The sequence below is a fragment of the Helianthus annuus genome, chromosome 7 (assembly GCF_002127325.2).
Source record: "Helianthus annuus cultivar XRQ/B chromosome 7, HanXRQr2.0-SUNRISE, whole genome shotgun sequence".
NCBI classification, from domain to species: domain Eukaryota; kingdom Viridiplantae; phylum Streptophyta; class Magnoliopsida; order Asterales; family Asteraceae; genus Helianthus; species Helianthus annuus.
Genome location: NC_035439.2, coordinates 31,660,602 through 31,681,427, shown reverse-complemented (window position 1 = coordinate 31,681,427; position 20,826 = coordinate 31,660,602). Strand labels below are relative to the sequence as shown.

Sequence of the window (20,826 nt, the reverse complement as noted above, 5' to 3'; positions counted from 1 at the left end):
AACATCGTAATTATGCGTTTTAACTTAAATTCTCAGTTTTAAACCTTCTTTGAGGCATTTATACAAACACTTTATGGGCAGAATTTTACATGATTTATTAACAAGTTCATAACTTGTCATATAGCCCCGATTATCAACAATCTAACTATCTAACATGAATATTAACTTCTATAATTCTGGATTCACTTAACAAAGCTTCAATTACACTAGAACAACCACTATAATCCTAGTGTTTATCAAGATTCACAAAACCCACTTATCACTTTAGGTGGTGATTATGAATTTTACACATATTAAGCACAATTTCATCAAGTAATCGACTAGGGTTTGTCCCTAGACATTATTTCATTCTAAACAACTAACATGCAACATCAAATTTCAGATTTCTAAGTTAACATAGAAATCCAAGTTAAGATTCTTCACAAAATTCAAATACCTTATGACTCCCCTTTCAATGGAGATCACGAATTTTTGTTTGAGACTTGTTTTAGAACGAATTAGAGCCCTCAATTTGGTGAATCTTTGGAAGAACTAGGGTTTGTGGGAGACCCTGTGTCGCCCCCTGCTCCTGATCGACCCACACACCCACTTTTTGTGTGTTTTGGATTTTTATTTTGTTTAAGTAAATCAAGTTTCAGTTTTAACACGTTTAGTCCCTCTACTTTCGTTTAACTTAAAGTTTGGTCATTTTAACCCTATTATCAGTTACTTCTAGACTTGTAGTTAACTAGGTTAAAATCCCTAGTTAATAAATTCTTGTTTATTTATACTTTATATTTCTAATATAAAGTTTTATATTTTCGGGATGTTACACATACAAATCGCTTGAACTTGAAGAATACATTGTATATATTTTTTTGGAGGTTGGTAGTGGTTTTTTGAATTTTTGGATAGTAAGAATTGCTTGATTTATATAGAATATAAGTAAAAGATTTTTTTTTTAAATAGCCGTTGGCCAACGGCTAGCCCAACGGTCCTATCTCACGAGCCAATCCAATCCAAGCCAGCCAACTTACCTTACCCCCCCCCCCCCCCGGCTCCACGCTAGGCTTCAAACCCACGCTAGCGGGGCAACGCCCTGGCCAACGTTGTCCCGGTGGGGTTTTGCCAGCGTTGCTTGGCATCCTCCACCCCAACCCATGCCCCACACCATGTGGTCTAAAAGGGGAACAAACGGGTGATGTGACGCTTATATGAAATTAAGAATGGTTAAAGTATATCACATTGCCTTATTAGCAACTTGCTACTGATGAAAAAGTTACTAATGAAAAGTTACCGATAGTTATTAGCAACTTGTTACTAATGAAAAGGCATAAAATCAGATGAAGATCAAGTTAATGATTATCTTTACTCGTGTTTACCTCTTGTAATCTTTGTAATTATCTTAAGAGATTATTTAGCGAGCCTTAGCTAATTAAACCTTGGATTCCCCACTTGTGGCCTAGTGGTAGGAGACTTAGGTTTTTTCAATAGATACTCAAGATCAATTCCTACTTATGTCATATTGGGGTGGATATTGTACAATGATGGTGACAAACCCACCGAGGGGGGTTCGATCCTGAGCCGCACTCCGGTTTTCATCTGGCTATTACTTAAGCAAGACATCTCGTGTGAAGGCAGTACGACTTCTGGGGGAACGATGTAACCAAGTCTGACCAACCCAGCACGGGCCCTGTTAAGACAACCTAGTCTGAGCAGATCTTGGCTAGGGCTGCCTTTTAGGCGAGGTGACATTAGATCACTCAAAAAGAAAGTCACCGTTCAAAAAAATGTTAAACCTTGGGAATCACACCAGAATTTCAATATAACAGTAATTCCTTTCTACACGTAATATTTAAGTAATCAATTGAGTTTGTGATTTTTAATTGGCATTTTTACATATTTCCCCCTCCTAAGTTGCCTTATTACGTATTTCCCCAAACCAAAAAAACAATTACATATTTCCCCTTTTTTGAGAAATTACCCAGTTACCCTTGTTACATTTTCCCTTATTGCGAAGTTTTTTTTTCTATCTTTTAAATTTCAGATATTGCACTAGAGATAGTGAAAAAGTATCCAGATCTTGTTAGGGGGGCCATACTGGGAATTTTGGCTCGTAAGCCTAAAGCATTCGATGAAACAAACTCTAATATCATAACGAGAACCATCATGACAGGTAAACAACTCAAACTAGTTTAATACTCGTCCGGTGGACGAGTACGTTAACACGGTAACAAACAAAGATATGAAGATGGGATGGGTGTTTTAAGGGTCAGAGAATAAAATAAGGTATACTACAAAATCCAACCTATCCGACAATCTCGAACTCCCAAATTGGTATGATTCTAAACTTGATTTCTAACTCTTTGTGTTAACAAATATTAATACAAATCACACAGGGCTTTTGGTGGGCCGAAAATGATAAGGGAAAATACACTAAGTGTATAATTAAGACAACTTTTAATTTTATTAACTTATGGTATGTTTACTAAGAACGGCAATTTTACCCATTCACCAAAAATGGTATTTTGACTCGCTTGCTAAAAATGATGAGTTTGAACTACTAAAAGGGTTAGTTTGACCAATTTATTAAAGTATCTCCTTCTGACCCATTTACTATAAATGGTAACCTTCATCCCTTATTAACATGGTAACCTTGACCCCTTTACTAAAGATTGTAATCTTGACCCATCCGAAAAATGGTAAAGGTTGACCCGTTTACTAAAATGGTCATGTGACCAAGTCACTAAAAACGATAATTTGATCCCGTTATTAAAAATTGTAATCTTGACCCACCATGGTTACCTTGGCCCGCTTACATAAAAAAGTGATATTGACCTGTTTATTAAAAGATGGTAATTTGACCGTTCTGTTTACTAAAAAAATGGTAACCGATAGAAGTCGACCATCTTTTCTTATGCATCTTATATTCCTATCTTCCAACATCGATGCTATACTATTATCTTATAGTATAATTTTTGTAATGCAATTTAAGACATTAATCATTTATAAACTTAAAAGATGAATAGAAATTTTTTTAAAAATAAATGTGAAATATACTGTTTACTTTGCATTTTTGAATCCATGTATTTTTTTTAAAGCCCAATTACTGGCCTTATCTGTGAACAACTTTCAAAAATCCGGTGGACGGGTATTTTTAATGTCATAATGACAAAAGAATTTATTTTGCATTCTAAAAGTGTGAGCTTGACCCGTTTACTAAAAATGATAAGTTAGACACCCGAATATTAAAGTAGCTCATATTGACCCGTTTACTAAAAGCTCATTTTGACACGTTTACTAAAAATGGTACCTCGGCCCGCTTACTGAAAATGGTAACCTTGAATCGTTGCTTGTTTCAAAGCACAATATGTAGGCGGAGTTACCTATTACACACGGGTTCGGAAATATCTTGGTCCCTAAACAATTAATCAAAGTTCATATAAAACGGTATAGTTAACCAGGGTAAGCTAATCATCTACAACTTGCAAACTAAAACATTAATTCTAGCGGATTCTGTTCAGGGACTCCTTCTCAATAAGACCAACGCCTTCAACCTTCAAGAACAGTTGTTATATCATATATTCGCTTCTTCTTCACCTGTAACATTATTCTAACTTAATACAAAAAACCCTTAGGAAAAGCATAAATAATATAATTTACCTACAAGGTATCAAACGTTATTCAAATTAAGAATACCATCTTCAGCACTCATGAGGAGGTTGATAAATCTTTCTTTTCTTTTTTTTTTTTTTTTTTTGTGAAAAGGGCTGCAAAGACTAGATATCCTATCAAAGATAGAATATTCATGTAAATGTATAACCGATTTTCTTATTGTTAAATTACTACTAAATGCACTTATCACAAGTTACCAAGAGAACTTTCATATCGATTGGTGTGAGGAGGTGAATCCGAACCGGGAAGATTGGTTTGAGGAACATGTTTTTTGTTCTTTGTAACCTTTGACCGATCATCTCTTGGGTAAAGTAAAAAATAAACATTAGTCCTAACCTAGGCCATATATATGACTGTTGGATATGTAAAAAAGATGAGAAACCTCAACTGTATGAAATATGAAAAGGGAAAATAAGAAATATGGCATAGCATATACTCACATAGGTATCAAGCAGCTTCTGTATTTCAAATTGCACCATTGTGAGCATCAGCAAGACTCTATCACCGTCTTCATCATCGTTGTGAGGTTTTCTCGAGAAGGCAATCTCCCATTTCCTGTAATGATTATGAGAATCCTGAAATAGATTAACAAAATTAGAATCACTCAAGATTTTTTAATTTGTTGTTGTGAGTGAAATAAATAGCATACCATATGCACTGTTGGCAGTGGCAACTGTAGGCGAGAGTAAACTGTCACAACAATCTTTCATGTATTGCATATATCCTGGGAAGCCTGAGAGTTCATCCAGCTGGGCAGGAGAAGGATGAGCATGATGCCTGGTTAGACCTAGCCCACTTAGTTTTTTGATTGGAGACTTCATACCGATCGATCTATGGTTGAATGTTGGAACGAAGCAAGGGTTTCTGGTATCGTAATGAAATCATACTCAATACTCAATTTTACTTAAAATTCAATCTATATTTCACAATCAAAATAATAAATTTCAAGCAACAAACAGTAAAAAAGAAATATAAAGGATCATCAACAATCTCAAGTGCAACCAAATTAGCAATACATTATTCTCAAAATTAAAAATCTAATCCAACTCCAAATCAGTTTAACCTCATACTGAATATAAACAATATATTTCCATAAACTTCCCCAAATCACATTAAAGTTTCGAAACCAAACTGCTTTGGAAAGGATCGATGGATGATTGATTTTCCGGTTTAAATAATGAAAAACCGATGGTGAGAAAACCAACATCATATATCATTACCTACATATACAAAACACAACTTGAGGGAATAGTCAAACACAACTTGAGGGAATACTGCTAGGCAGCTTGCCTGGCAGTTCCCTATTGTACCATCCTATTTTTAATTTAATTTACTTCCCTATTGGACCATTCTATTTTTAAGTTAATTTTATTCTCAGTTTAAAATTACGCTTTCGTCCTTTGTTTAAAATTACGTTTTTGCCACCAGCTCAAAATAAAATTATAATTTTGCCCCTAGCTTAAAATTCTGCTTGGCACTTCCCTATTCGACCGACCCATTTTTAATTTAATTTTATTCTCAGTTTAAAATTACCCTTTCATCCTTTGTTTAAAATTACGTTTTTGCCCCTAGCTCAAAATTAAATTATAATTTTGCTCCTAGCTTAAAATTACGCTTTTGTCCTCGGTTAAAAAACTCACTTTTAATTTTGTTCCCAGTTTAAAATTGCGGTTTCGCTCTCCATTTAAAATTACGTTTTTGCCCACAGTTCAAAATTTGTCTGGCACTTCCCTATTGGACCACCCCAGTTTTAATTTAATTTTATTCCCAGTTTAAATTTACGCTTTCGTCCTTTGTTTAAAATTACGTTTTTGCCCTCAGCTCAAAATAAAATTATAATTTTGCCGCTTGCTTAAAATTACGCTTTTGCCCTCGGTTCAAAAACTCACTTTTAATTTTGTTCCCAGATTAAAATTACGGTTTCGCCCTCCGTTTAAAATTACTTATTTGCCCCCAGCTCAAAATAAAATGTTGTTTTTTCCTCTAGCTAAAAATTATGCTTCTGCCCTCAGCTCAAAATTACGCTTTTGCCTTCCGTTAAAATGAAATTATGTCTTCCCCCTAGCTCAAAATTATGATTTTGCTCTCAGTTTAAAATTATGATTTCGCCTCCAGTTCAAAATATAATTACGATTTTGCCCTCTGTACAGACATACATGTTATGAGAGAGAAATATTCGGCTTATTGCCCCGCAACGCGGGCGGGGCAAAAACTAGTTATAAACATTCCCCAACAACCATTTCCTCCACATAAACATTCTAAACTGGAAAAATAATCTCCACGAAGAGTGAGAAAAGCAATAGCAAAATCCATTGAGATCAACTGCAATATAATCACCCCTCAAATACGAAATCAACTTAAAAAGAGTAATTTCAACCTTGATACTTAAACAAAATCAGAAAATCGAAAAGCAAACCATCAGATCTTGATCAATAACATGGGCTACAGAGAGATACGCACATCTGAAGTCTTCGAATTTGTCGGCAAAGAACCATTAGGGTTACCAGAAAAATGATTAACAATCAACAATTGGATCCAGAATAGGATGAGACTCGCAAATAGAAGGAGGGCACTGACTTAATAGCGGGCGAAGAACTCATAGGCATCGGAGGCTAGTTAGAGTAGGAGTGAATGAGATTTGAAGTGTGATACGGGTTACAAATAGGGGATAGGAGACGGCGATAATGGGGGAGGGACTGTTATTCACCTCAACTGCCGCTGGAAATAAGGAGAATGGGAGAGAATGTTCAATTGAGGAGATAACCACCACACGTGGTGGTTATGGGCAGAAAAATTTGGAGCAAAACCACCTGTAGAAAACTGCCAAGAACTACCGTGAACCGCCATGGAAGCAGTTATTAATGTGAGTTTAAACAGCTCAGATTTCATTTCAGCAGGATCTAACGGTGGATATTGATTTCACTGGCGGTTAGACTAAATGGGTTCCATATATATATATATATATATATATATATATATATATATATATATATATATATATATATATATATATATATATAATATGACAATGTTTTCACCATATTTGAGTTTCTTATGTGATTCTGGTATCATCCATATTTTTTTATATCATAAATATCCGGTACCCTCAGTTTAGCTTCTTTTTGATTTTCTTTTCCAGTTTTTACATTCATTGGTTCAAAAGTGGGTTAACATGAGAAGGAAAATCAAGCATTGTTACTGATGACGGGGGTAGCTCAAACCTTAATAAACTGATTAGAGACACAACAGGTTAAAAGGTTCAAAGGTTCGGAAATGGTCCAACGGTCATGAACAGTAAAAAGGACAAGCATAGTGTCTGGTCACATCAACACTTAACGTGTGAAACCTTCTGCCCAGCCGCAACTAGAACATGTGGGAGAGCACACCTTTTTGTCCGCAGGTCCAAACCCTTCAACCCCCAAAATGGGCAAACCCCTCACTGCAAGCACAGATTCACTAGTCACGGGTTTCTCCTTTGAGAAACACCTTCCCCTATAAAATGCAGGCCATTCCACCATGCCATTCACTCCAGGATCAGCAGATTTCACTCTAGCTCTCTGATTCTCCTTCTCCCTCTTGAGAATTAGCTTCATGCTTGCTTCTCTTCTTCACACTAAATAATTCATTTTCTCCAACGATCGCTTTCTGGGCAGATTTCTAATCAGCTCAAGACCTAAGGAAGATAAAAACAATACTAGTGAATCTCTCTCCACGTCTTGCAAACGTGGGGGGACCCGACGATCTGCGTTAGGCTAATCGAACCCCTGAACCCTTTTACCCCAGAAATATCGCTACAGGCCTTGGTCTATTATTTGTTGCATCAACAAGTTGGCGCCCACCGTGGGGCTACGCCGCTAACTTTATCTTAAAGACCAGTTGTGTAGCTCCATTTTCTCTTTACATCATGTCTGAAAACGAGTCTCTCGGTTAGGTAAATCAGGTTCCTAACAACACCGATTTAACACCGAGTTCCGGTCAGATCTCACCGGTCAAATCTACATTTCTTTCTACTCCCGGAAGTACTCCACCGGGATATGTTCCCGGAGTTCACTTCTTTTCAAACACCAACCCCATCTCGGTCAGGGGTTGCACCTACTCAAATCGATGCAATGCATACACCGGAACGCATAGATCTAACACCCAAGGGAGTAGCTAGAAATTTCTTACAACTGAGATTTCTTCTCAACTAGCATGTGAGCTTATGATGTGCTAAAAGTGGTTCAACTAAATTAACTAAATTAAACCCTAAACTAGACTCTCTAAGCTTTAAATTTATAAAACTAAGACTCTCTAATCCCTAAACCACACGACCGGCAAGTGTACCGATCGATGCAGTATAGCCTAAGGAAGTCCGAGTATCGAACCCAAGAGACTCTACTGATTACGCTAACGACTCTATCTAGACTTAGACTAACACGGACTTAACTAATTGTTTATTAATTGGGGGGGGGGGTTTCTAAATATCCTAAAAATATAATAAAATATGAAACTAGAAAAATCAAAGAAAAGACTAAACACGAATGTGGACGAAGACTTTGACCAGTGGTGATGAAGACTACCTAGGCTAGACGCAAGCTAAACTCAGAATGGATTTCTATTTGATGATTTTGTGGTGTGGAACCGGGATCTTTAGATACTAAACCTATTAAAACACCACTAAGCCCCTCAAACACTCTCAAGGCGATTCTTGTGGCACTACCTAGGCTGTTACGCTTACCGGTTTTCTAGATTTCCTAACAGTCCTCTAGTTTCTTGAAAGTGCCTATATAAGACGCTCTACCTCACAGCGCGAACGTCTAAAGCAACTACGGGTTTTAATCTTGGTTTAATAGACAATGGAATGTTAAGGACTTATAACCAAACCGAGACCTATTAATAACCTCGAGCCTCACAGCGACAAGTTTAGAAGAACACTTGATTTTATTAAATTACCGAATATTACTTCTAAGGTTACTTACTCGATTTTCACCCTAAAGGATTAATGATCTATTACGTGATAAAGACCGTCACCTAAATCAAGAACCCTAGCACAACCCTATTATGTGATAAAGACCGTCACCAAGGATTATACGAAGCAACAATCAATAATAAAATAGTCACAAGCACGCATACGCACCAAGTAAAATTCCATAGCTTTTACAATACAAGAAAAATCCACAACCACGCCAAAAATCATATAAAAATCCAAACTTTGTTATACTATTGTCATTAGCCTAGGTAGTTAACGGAAAATTAGCCAAGAACCATAACGACTAAGAAGAAACAAGTCTTGAATGATAAACAATCCATAGTAATCAAGTCTAAAAACACAAAGTTATTAAAAACTGAACACTAATAAATTGCAAACCCGGACGTGAATCTTGATCGCGGCTTGAACCCTTTCCAATAAAGCTCTAAATTTCGTCCCTTCTGATCACGACTATCCTTCCTCCACCTATGATCTGCGACTGATGTTGATGTCTTCGTATTCGTCCCTCCTGTCGAATATATATGTTTTGAAGTTACTTTGTTTCCAAGTAAAATAATAGCCGTCCCTGTTTCGAAGTCGGTGCAATATTTCACTCTCTCGCGGCCCAATGTCAAAAATCCCTTTTGTCTTTCGTTGATGATATATGACATATGCAGCCGCCTGTTTAGAAGGCCCACATGGAATCGGACAGTGATTGGGCCGAGTCATTGGATCCATCCAATTTAATGTATGCAAAATTTGTCAAATGTATGGTCCAATACATCACAATTCATATGGCCTCATCGAACAAAACAACTTCCCCTGATATAGTGTTGTCGTGACATGCATGGCGGCCCACTATGATCCAAGTCAAATCTCTAATGCAATTCCATGTAGCCGCCCTTTTGTAACTTCTGCCAACATATTAATATGCCCACCTTTATCTAATCAATAATGATTATTGACACTTTCACAAATCATGACTAGCCACCATCTCATTATTATATAATTCACCCTCTAATTATTATATTATGCAGCTTTTTATTGTTAGAGATAGCGGGCTCGGTCCACTCATAGAAAATAGCGGTGAATTTCCTTCAGTCTCTGGCACCCTACTCTGCCCAACTGGATGGTTATTCCTTATTACTCGTTTTCGCTTCATTTGCACCAGGACCTAGGAAAACACAAAATAATGTAATATAATGCTAAAACTAAATAAAAACTATACAAAAATTACACAATTTACACAGGACAAATATGTGTATTTTACCCTATATCAGCTTAGAAAGGGAAAAAAGGGTGAGAATAAGACTAAATTATGAGGAGTCTAAACCCTCATTATCACCTGGCCATCCATTGTGACACCCCAGGAAAATCAGGAAAGCAACGCAACTTAACTAGCTTCCTCAGTAACCACTCACTAAATTTCGGGACGAAATTCTCTTAACAGTGGGAGAATGTGACAACCCTCAAAATCCCATGTATTCCGTACAAATTATTAATGATAATTAAAGTGTCTGACGACTGTGTGGAATTACTTAACTGCTTTCTGATATCTGTGTTATGCTTACACGTATTTGTTAATATGCTAAGGAATATGCTAAGGAATATGCTAAGGAATATGCTAGGAATATGCTAAGGAATATGCTAAGGAATATGCTAAGAAATATGCTAGGAATATGCTAGGAATATGCTAGGAATATGCTTGGAATATGCTAGGAATATGCTATATGGAAGATCTTATAAATACCACCATTCCACCAAAACTCTCTTTCTCTCCTCTCCTCCCTAGCTCACGGCCGAACACCCCCTTGCCACTACATCCATTTTCGGCTCTTGATCTCCTCATTCCAAGCATACACAAGTCTTTCGGGTCACGCATAAGGAGTCTTGGAGCTAACGGAAGGCGAAGGACCTCGTTATCTTGCTTTTATCCACCACTTTTACGCCTTTGATCTTCCCTAGCCTTGTGCTAGTTGTAAGTGCTTCTAATCAACTTCTTGTTCATGTTTGATGTGGTTAATAAGAGATTAGTCGGTTAAAAATTATGAACATACAAGATCCAAATCTAAAAGTCTACTAAAATGATGAACAAGGTGGTTAATGAATGAATATTAGTATAAAGCATGTAGATCTTGTGTGATTATGATTATTGGTTGATGATCTGAAGTACTGCTGGATAATATTAATGTTTGATGTTGTTGTGAATACTAAACTTGTTAACGGTATCGATCGAACACGATTTAGAAGGTTAAACACTAAAAATCAGAATCTGTCCAAGTTTTACAGCCAACTTCAGTTGGCTGTAAACAGGTCATAAACCTAACGAAAAACTGATATTTTAAGTCTAAAATGTGATATTATGAAATACGGTTCTAATGGCACCGGAATCGTAATTTTTGGACTTCGTTTACTATTTTTAAAGTGTTAAATTGTAACAGCAACTTAAGCTGAATTTTGACAGCAATAAATGGGTGTCGTACTTTCAGTCATAACCTGAGTTTTGTGATGAATCGGACCATGAAATTTGTACAGTAGATGACAACCGATGCATGTGTAATTACCCCACTGGAATTTCGTAAATCGGACACTCGATGAATTTTTAAAAAATTGTTCCGTGGACTGTGGTCAGAAATTCATAAATCTGAGTTCAGTCCGGAATATGAATTTTTATAAAATATTGGTAGTGAACCGGACCCCGATATTTTTACACAATAAAATATGGAACGTTTAAGACATCCTGTAAAAATATGGGAATTTTTGGAATAATTTAACTATTTTATTAAAATGTCCGAAAACAGCCGGTTTTGAATATAAATGCTGAATTGAGATAAGTTGTGACTTGCGTGTCTAAATGTCGAGTATGCTATCCATGAATGATCTAACATGTTATATATGTTATGTGCATTATCGTATGGTTGATTTTGAGTGGGGAATGGATGGGAAACTTAGAGGGCATAAACCGTTAAAGTGATGAATGTTATGTGATAGATACGTGTAGGAACTTTGTGTTCTATTTGAAAGCCACTAAATGACTAACTGGTAAATTATATTAGGACGAGATTGACCGACCTTGACTGTTAGCTATATTGAGAATCTAACCGAGCAAACCGAGGTGAGTTCACACTCTTTCTAAGGCATGGGATTCCCAGGGGTTTGGGAATGGGATTGATTAACTACTTATACTATCATTACTGTTAAACTACTTTTTACTGTCCTCGGATTGAAGGGCACGTACGTAAAACCTACGTACACGATCATAAGACCATCAACTCTATCACTTTAAGTCCCTCATTTATCGACTTAATCGCCGAGGCCTATGGCGAGCGGGTCATTAGTTAATAGCGCTATTAGGTTTAACAAACCTCACACCGTGCCAGTCGGACGGGCGTGTACTAATGGACTATGGGCAAAGGGTCAATGCTGATAGACATTGACTTAGGGCACCTCTTATATTTTCGTAGCAGTCGATACGCGTGGTCTAGTAACACATGGGAAACCCCCACTAATCTTCGCAAACATGTCAGAAAGACCGCGATGCAAACTCATACGATACATGGTTTTCAAAACGAACAGATAATTTACGAAACAAATGCAATAACTAAACAACCAACTGTGAATTCACTCAACTTTGTTGTTGACTCGTTGTTACATGCCTTACAGGTCGTTAAATGCTTGGAGCTTGCATATGGAGGTGGTCGTTGTGGGATGCGGGCTGATATGTCCCGTATTTAATAAATAAACTTTATGAACTTATTAAACCTACGTTTTGGACTTTAAACTTATGAACTATGGACTATGTTTTGAACTTACGTTTTATGCTTCCGCTGTTTAACTAAAATCGGTTTACTTCCTTTTGGTCACCAATCGTATTGTGTTTGGTTTTAATTACTTAATTATGTTGTTCGATATGATTGGTGGCTCGATCCTGGTCATGTCACGCCTCCAAGCGGTGGTACTCCGCATGGTGGATTTTGGGGGTGTGACATCCATCTCTTCCTTTTAGCAGCTCACGTTCAGCCACATCTTACCTTGAAGCTGGTCCTAGTGTGACAGACCAACCACTCAAGCCCTTTAGCTTTTCGGGAGGCCAAGTCCAACCGCTTTTTCCTTACAACCAGCGCACCTATGGGGCATAAAACCACTCTTGATCAATTATGGCAGTCACCAGCTTCAAGTGTTCCCCCTCCCATCGCTACTTCGTGAAAACAAGCTATGGCCACCCTGCCTTTGGCTCGAAGGTGCGGTCATGAGCACATCCATGGGAATGCCTTATAAAGTAAGCCTTTAAGGCTTTAACCTTATGACACAGATAATGGCTTCAGAAAGCCTTTAAGGATTTAACCTTATGCCCTAGCTGATGACACAGATGATTGCACAATTTCCTTTGCAGCACGTTAAAGCTGGATGATGACACAGAAAGCCTTCAAGGCTTTAACCTTAATTTCATCAACCAAGTGCCAAACACTCACTAAGGTACCTCAAGCGACAACCCAACTTCAAGGGTAGTAAAATACCTCTCAAAACCTTACAAGCCCAACAACTTGTCTTGCTTCTCCTAACAAATTGTTGAGTACGAGTTTCAAACCCAGATAAAGATGCCATCACGGTACTGAAGACTACCTCCAAATCTTCGTCGGGACTGCAAGAATTGAAAAATGACCCAACTCCGAATGTTGTCTCATGTTCAGGTAAACCCTTGAAGGGTCTTCGCGCATATCGTTCAATGACCTTCCTGGACGAAGCGTTCAGACCTTTGACGATCTTAGCAAAAGTTCCCTATAAAAACATGGGTATGTTAAGGACGCCACGATAATCTTCCAGATCAAACAACGTGATGATGAAAGTCTCAGAGACTTCATCGAAAGTTACAAGAAGGAAGGTTTAACTTACACCGATGAAAAGATTAGGGTTGCAGGGTTCATGAATGCTATAAATTCCAAATATCTCACAAGAGACTTCAATAAATGCCTGCCCAAAACCCTTGAAGAAACACTCGAAAGGGCTGAAGCCCACATTCGAGGAGAATAAGCTGTAGACATCAAAGAACAAAATAAAAGACTCTTAACTGGAGCTTCCAGTATGGCTCTTATGACAAACAGTTCAAAGGTTCAGATTCCAGAAGGCCTGAAGGCCGGAACCCTCCAAGCCAAGAAAAAACCATAAACTTTACAGCCTTAACCAAGGCTACATAAGAGATCTTGGCAACCGAAGAGGTAAAACACAGCTTCCGCCCTCCTCAACCTTTGTTAAAAAACAAAAGATTGGAAAAATCAAGCCAGTATTGTGAGTTTCACGAATAGAAAGGTCACCATACCAATAATTGCTTCCAACCCAAAAAGAGGATCGAAAAAGCCGTCAAGTCCGAACTGGCTCACTTGGTTAAAGGGGTCAAGGACAAAATGGTTGAAGAATAAAAGTAGGAAATGAACATGGTCGACCTTGAAAACAATGCTTTAACCCTCTCAGCTGATGAAAAGCTTGAAACGCTTTAACCCTCTCAACGACGATGAGCGTTTAAAGCTTCAACAGTCTGAATCCTCCATCGAAGGTATCGCAGACATACCTGCCAAGCCTTTAGGCCAAATAACCCCTAATGTTTATTCAGCGAAAGAACAAAGGGACGAACCGAACAACTCACTTTTGCGGTGATCAATATCCCTTCCAACTATAATATCATCATAGGAAGGCCATGGCAAAGTGTGTTCAGAATGACAGTTTCAGTTGGCCAAGGCGCTGTGAAGTTTCTCATTGAAAAAGGGATAACAACCCTTCAACCTACCCAAGAAGCTTTTGTGGTTGAAGGGGAAAGCTCAAGAAAGGACGAAGACGATATACAAGGGTTGGACATAAACCCAAAATATCCTCAACAGGGAATAAGGGTAAACACTAACCTTTCCAATGAAACCCTCTCATACCTTGAAAAGCTGCCCTTGCACTATGTATTTGCTTGATGCCCCGAAGATATGACCGGCATCCCTCGTAACAGTGTTGAAACATGAGTTATGGATCCCACCTGATGTTAAGCCCATTGTACAAAAGAAACGGAGTCAAGCCCCTAAAAGAAGCCTTGCATAATGCCAAAAGATGGAAGAGCCTGTTCTAGCCGGAACCCTTCGAGAGGTCAAGTATCAATCATGGGTGGCCAATCCGGTAATGGTTTAAAAACCTGACAAGTCCTGGAGAATGTATATCGATTTTAAAGACTTGGACAAAGCATGCCTAAAGGATTGCTACCCGCTGCCCTAGATAGACCTCAAGGTTAACTCACTCACAGGCTTCCGTTCAAGTGTTTTCTTGACGCCTAAAAGGGTTACCATTGATCCTAACAATAATAAAAATAAAAGATGAAGAAAAATCCACATTTCACACTGATAAAGGTATATCTTGCTATCAAAAAAATGCCTTTTGATTTAAGAAATGCAGGTGCCACTTATCAACGTCTGGTTAACAAAGCGTTTGCTGGAAAAATCGGCAAGAACATAGAAGCTTATATTGAAGATTTGATGATCAAGAGCAAAACGGAATACCAAAGGCTCAATGACATACAAGAAACCTTCCAAACCTCGAGAAAGATAAACATGAAAGCTTAATCCAGTCAAGTGCTCGTTTGTAGGACATATCATGGGGAAACAAAGCATAAAAGCCAACCCTCGAGGGATATGCTAACAAGAAAGACTTCGATGGAAAGCTTACAGCTTTGAAGCGTTTTACCTCAAAAGGAAGCCTTCAACCAAATAAAGCAACACTTGGCTTCACTCCCAGCCATTTTGGCTCCGGAAACGGGAGGAATGACCTCTATCTTCCTTTCGATTGCTGAAAATACCATAAGTACGGCTCTGATCATTGAACGAAACAAAGTTCAGATACCCGTTTACTTTTTCAAAACTTCAAAATTAGCAGAAATCAAATATTCTTCTTAAAAAAAACTTGCTCTAGCCCTAGTCCAAACGGCTAGAAGGCTTCGAAGGTACTTTCAGTCACACCCGATACAAGTGATCATTGACTAACCAATTAAGAATGTGCTTGAAAAACAAGAAAATTTCGGATGATTAGCCAAATGAGTTGTGAAACTAGGTGAACACAAAATCACATATGTCCTGAGAAAAGTTGTCAAAGCTTAAATCTTGGCTGACTTCATCTTGCAAGTCCCTAAAGAAGCCATAACAGAAGTTAATACAACTGCAGCTGAACTCTCCAACCTTGATACCTGGAAGCTCTTTACCGACGAAGCTTCCAGCATTGAAGGGTCAGGAGCATGGCTAGTTCTAATTGATCCTAACGAATCGTAATTCACGTATGCCCTTCGTCTTGAATTTCAGACTACAAACAACAAAGCTGAGTGTGAAGCATTGATTGCTGGGCTCAAGCTTGCAAAATATGGGTGTCAAAAGGCTTCAAGTCTTCACAGACTCGTTGCTTATTTCAAACCAAATAAGTGACAACTACATAGCCAAAGAAATAGGGGTTCAAAAGCTTCAAGTCCTTACAGACTCTCTCAAGCTAAGACAATAACAGCTACATAGCAAAAGAACCCAACATGTATTAGTACCGAGAGAAATCAAAGGAATTGATGAACACATTTGAAACATTTTCCATAGAAAAAGTTCCAAGATCTCAAAACAAGAGAACTCATGCACTAAGCAAACTTGTATCTGCTACGTTTGCCCACCTCACCAAGAAGGTACTAATTGAGGTGTTAAAAACCTTATCCATCCAAAGACTTGAGGATCAAGATGTGATCACTAAAAAAGGGCCAAATTGGATGACTCCTGTTGACGCAACAAATGCAAGACCAATGGTAGTAGCTGGGTTGATTAGGCAAAAGGGTTGAGGGGTTCAACTTTGCCTAACGCAGGTCGCGGGGCCCCCCCACGTTTGCAAGACGTGGAAGGAGGTTTACTAGTTTGTTGTTGTTATTTGCTGAAGATTCCTTCTCTGAGATGTACTCAGATTCGGAAGTGGGAGCAAATGGAATGTGTGTGGTCGATGTGAAAAGGAGTGACTTGTATGTAAGCAAGTACTCCACACGAATGACCAGCGATTGGAGAATCAGAACTGGCCAGGAGATGTTTTCTGAAGTAAATGAAGTGTCAATTTATAAGAGAAGACATCTCCCGAAGTAGAATGTATTAGACTAGTAACCTTGCTTGCAGTGGAGGGTTTCCCCTTTCGGGGGTTAAAGGCTTTTGACCCCTGGGTAATAGCGTGCATTGTGTAGACCTGCTTTGCTTTTGCGGCTATGGGTTGGTGAAGCGATCTCCGGATGTGACTGGCCACTGTTTCCACCTCGCTTTTCCCATCTCGCAGCTTTTTAACCATTGAACCGTTTAACCATTTGAGCATTTACATATTTAGTCACTTTATTTAGTCTTGGGCTACCCCCGTCATCAGCCCCCCAAGTCAGAGGTTTTTAGGTAATGAGCTCAAAGACTTCTGACTTTTGTGCATGTATTTTATTGCTTGAAGGTTTCGAGGGTTCGTTGTTTGAAGGCTTGAAAGGTTGAAGGCAGTTAATATTTGAATTTTAAATAACTGACGATTGATTTGATTGGTGTGTGGCAGTTTGATAGGGTGGCAGCTTTGCAGAAGTTACTTTTTGCCATTATTGCCCCTATTGTAGGTTTTCATTTATTTTATATCTGCAAATTCTATCCATATTATTCATAATCTTTCCAAGTTTCTGCCATTTCCTTCCTTCTCTAAGGTTAGTTTCGGTTTCCTTTACACCTTGTATTCTTCATTTTCTGTTTTTCAAAAATGGGTGCTCGTAAGGACTTAGCAAAATCATTTTCTCGGTTAACACAAGAGGAGGTAGATTTATTTTGTATGGAATATGGTATTGATAGAAAATTTAACCCAACTGCTCCTGCTTGTGATGTTCCTGTTGATAAACCGAACCCTGGTTCGATTGCCCTTTACTGCCGTCATTTTCAATGGTCGAATCTTCGTTATCCCTTTTCATTTTTTGTTTTGAACTTGTTGGAGTATTATCGGGTTTCTTTTGGGCAAGTTCATCCGAAGGGGATGGCTAGGGTTTTGCATTTTGAAGTTTTGTGTCGTGCTCTTGGATATGATCCTTCCTTGTTGCTCTTTCGACGGTTTTTCCGTTTGGCCAAGAATGGCGACTGGTTCACCTTTGAAACATCAAAGGTTGATACTTGCCTCATCTCGTCCATGGTTACAACACTTGGGACCTGGAAGGATCGCTTTTTCTGGGTTTCCGAGTCTATTGTTCCCTTCAAGATGGTGTGGAGGCATCCGGATGCTGTTTTCAATGATCCGGAGCCCTCTGAATCTAAATTGAATGATGCTTTTCTTACAGCCATTCGGGGGTGCCCTTCGAGGGTTCGTCCCTTCCCGGAACATTTGTTAGTTCTTTTAGGGGTTAGTAACATTTGGGGGAAAGCCGATCGGGATCCGGTACTAATGAGAAATGGCGTGGGTATGCATTTCCCTTTTTGCCCTTTTTGCATTTATTCTGACTTATGACTTATTTGCTTTTGTTTTGTTTTTTTTTTGTAGTCATGTCTGCTTTGGATTTTATCAAAAGTGATGATACTTCTGATGTTGTGTTTGATGATGCTCCGTCTGTTCCTGGTGAGAATGTTGTTGTTAGAACTGCTGAGCAAAGGTTTGAGGGCACAGGTTATGCTAGTGTTGCCAATGTCAAGGGTTTTTCTAAGTCCAACGTTCCCAAGTCTTCGACCCGCCGATCTTCTCGTCGGTTGTTGAAAGCTGGTCCTCAATCCACTTCTACTGAACCAGTGTACTTGAGTGATGATATTGAAGTTTCGGAAGATCAAGGTGGTGAAGCAGGTGCTGAGAAGGATAAAGAATTAGTTGTTCATGGTAAAAAGGTTCCAGGCAAGAAGGTTGTTGCCACCCCTGTTCAGGAGTCTTCAAGCAGGGACGTTGAAGGGTTAGATCCGGATGGGATTTATGTGCCTACTTGGTTAGTGAAAAATGATGACACCTTCAAAGATGCTGCTGTTTGTGAAGATGCTCTTAGTCACCTTGCTCCTCCTTCAGTGCACAAGACCATTGCTGGGATGGATGATGACTTGACGTTGTCTCGGATAGTTTTGAGTACTTGCAACCTTGCTGCTATGCTTCCTCAAGGTATTTCCCGTTTTCGTCAAAGGATGCAGGAATACGAGGAATTTTCCAAGAAGAAGGATAAGATGAAATCCTCGATGGCCTCGATGAAAAAGGAAATAGCTGGTTTTGCCGAGAAAGAAGCAGCATGGCAGAAGGAGGTTAGTGACTTGAGGAAGATGCATGAGATTGAGATGGGTGATTTGAAAAAGAGTTTTGAGGCTAACTTGTTGAAGTTAAAAGCTGACCGGGAGACTTTGGCTGTTCAGCAACAGGCTTTTCGTGAGGAGAAAGAGGGGTTGAAGGCTTCAGTTGCTCGTTCTACCGCTGACAATCAGTGGTTAATTGAGCATGGTTTCCAGCAGGTTGTTACTTATCTTTTACATTCCAAGGAGTTCAATTCTGCCCTTGGTGATGTTTATACTAAGCTCCTCAACCTGGGGAAACACCAAGGCCTCATTGCTGGTTACAAGCTTCATGAATCTGACCATCCTTTGGAGAAGTCACCTCTATTTCGTCTCGAGGCTTCTGATGTTTTTAAAGGCACCGTTGAGCAAATGGAGAAACTGACCTATCCTTACATCCATCAGGTTTCTGGTTGTTTTGGTAAGCCTCTTACTGTGTTGCAGGACTTGAAACCGGAGGGCCTAAATGAAAAAGTTTGTGCCGAAATCTTGAGTTCTCTTTCAAGGAAGAGATCCTATTCGGGGGATAGTGATGATACCCTTTCAGGTCAGCCGGACGTTCCTAAGGATGCAAGCTTGGAGGCTTCAGCGGCAGGGGGTGATGGATGTTTAAAGACTAAGAAGCTGAAGAAAACAAAGAAGACCAAGGGTGAAGGTTCTTCAGTTTCCAAGTCTGTTGATTCTTAATTCGTAGCTTTCTTAGCACTAAAAACAACTTATGGTTTGTAATCTTTAAACAATATTAGGTTTTCAGGGACCCTTAAGGTTCCTGTTGGTTGTGTTGAAGGCCTGTGTGGCCGTTTGAACAATTGTTAGGTTTGCAAGTCACTAGGACTTGCCTTAACTTATGTTTGGAAGTCCTTTAGGGCTTTCTATGGTATGGTATGATATTTTAACTTTCTTATTTATGTTATGTGTTTAGACTTGTGTCTGCTTTTGTTAAGGCAATATGTTTGGCTTTAACCTTCCAAGCCTTTTGGCTGTCTATTAGTAGGTTGAAGCCTTTAAGGTTTCGAGTTGTTGCTCGAGTGGCTTGAAGCCTTGAAGGCTTCTTAGATTTGTGGCCTGATTTGGTTTGTATCTTTGTGTTTTTTGTGACAACTCGACCTTTCGACTTTAAATGCACGTTGACTTTGACTGTGGACTTTGACTGATTAGTCGTTTGACTCGTTTGACTTGTAATTTGTACGTTGTGATAAATGAAAGTGTTTCGTGATTGCTTGATTATGTGTTAGTGTGATAAGCTTAATTGTAAAACCCGAATTGGATAAAGCCCACTAACCCGTTAAGGACCTGACGAATCATATGTGATTCGCCACACAACATCTCAACGAATCAGAATTGTGATTCGCCAAGAACCATTCGACGAAACAGGAAACCTGTTTCGCCAATCCTGTTTCGCCGGCCCAACCAGTTTCGCCAAAGCCCAGTTCGGGCCCATTATGCTACGTAATATTATGCCGGACCCTCTGTTCATTTGTCACTTTAGCAAACAGAAAACCCTAGAACACCCTCTGTGAAACGGCGACCTTGAGGCCCTAGATCAATCCCATTCTTGCTCTCATTTATTGCGGTTAGTGTTTAACTCTTTCATGATTGTTAGTTTGATATCCTTATAAACTGTTAATCAAAAATATGATCCGTTGATGTTATGCAATGCTAGACCTTATGTTGAATCCCTTGATGATTGTTGATGATGATCACTATGCATGATATTGAAAACCTTAAACACTACTCGAATTATATGGTGACATGGTACTAAATCTGCAAATGTTTAGGGTTCAGGATGTTGTAGCCTTGATTAGATTATTGATTCCTGATAGATTGATTTATGTGTTAAAAACCGTAAATTGTGTGTGTAGACTAGTTGATGTATAGTAAAGATCAATTGATGTTAACGAAAGATTTTGCCTGGTTCTGTATGATAATGATTCTGTGTGA

The 20,826-nt window shown here is 38.8% G+C and overlaps 1 long non-coding RNA gene across 2 annotated transcripts; it reads right to left on the bottom strand.

The window, feature by feature from the left end:
• Positions 1 to 3,302: 3,302 nt before the first annotated feature.
• LOC110889487 lies at positions 3,303 to 6,587 on the bottom strand. 2 transcript variants are annotated; one of them, XR_002563627.2, is made up of 4 exons: positions 6,115 to 6,587; positions 4,304 to 4,518; positions 4,095 to 4,229; positions 3,303 to 3,579 (listed from the first exon to the last, which is right to left on the bottom strand). It is a non-coding gene; the product is annotated as an uncharacterized LOC110889487 (long non-coding RNA). The 2 variants fall into 2 exon arrangements; XR_002563625.2 differs by lacking the exon at positions 6,115 to 6,587 and having other exon boundaries at positions 4,304 to 4,869.
• Between the last annotated feature and the right edge of the window lie 14,239 nt (positions 6,588 to 20,826).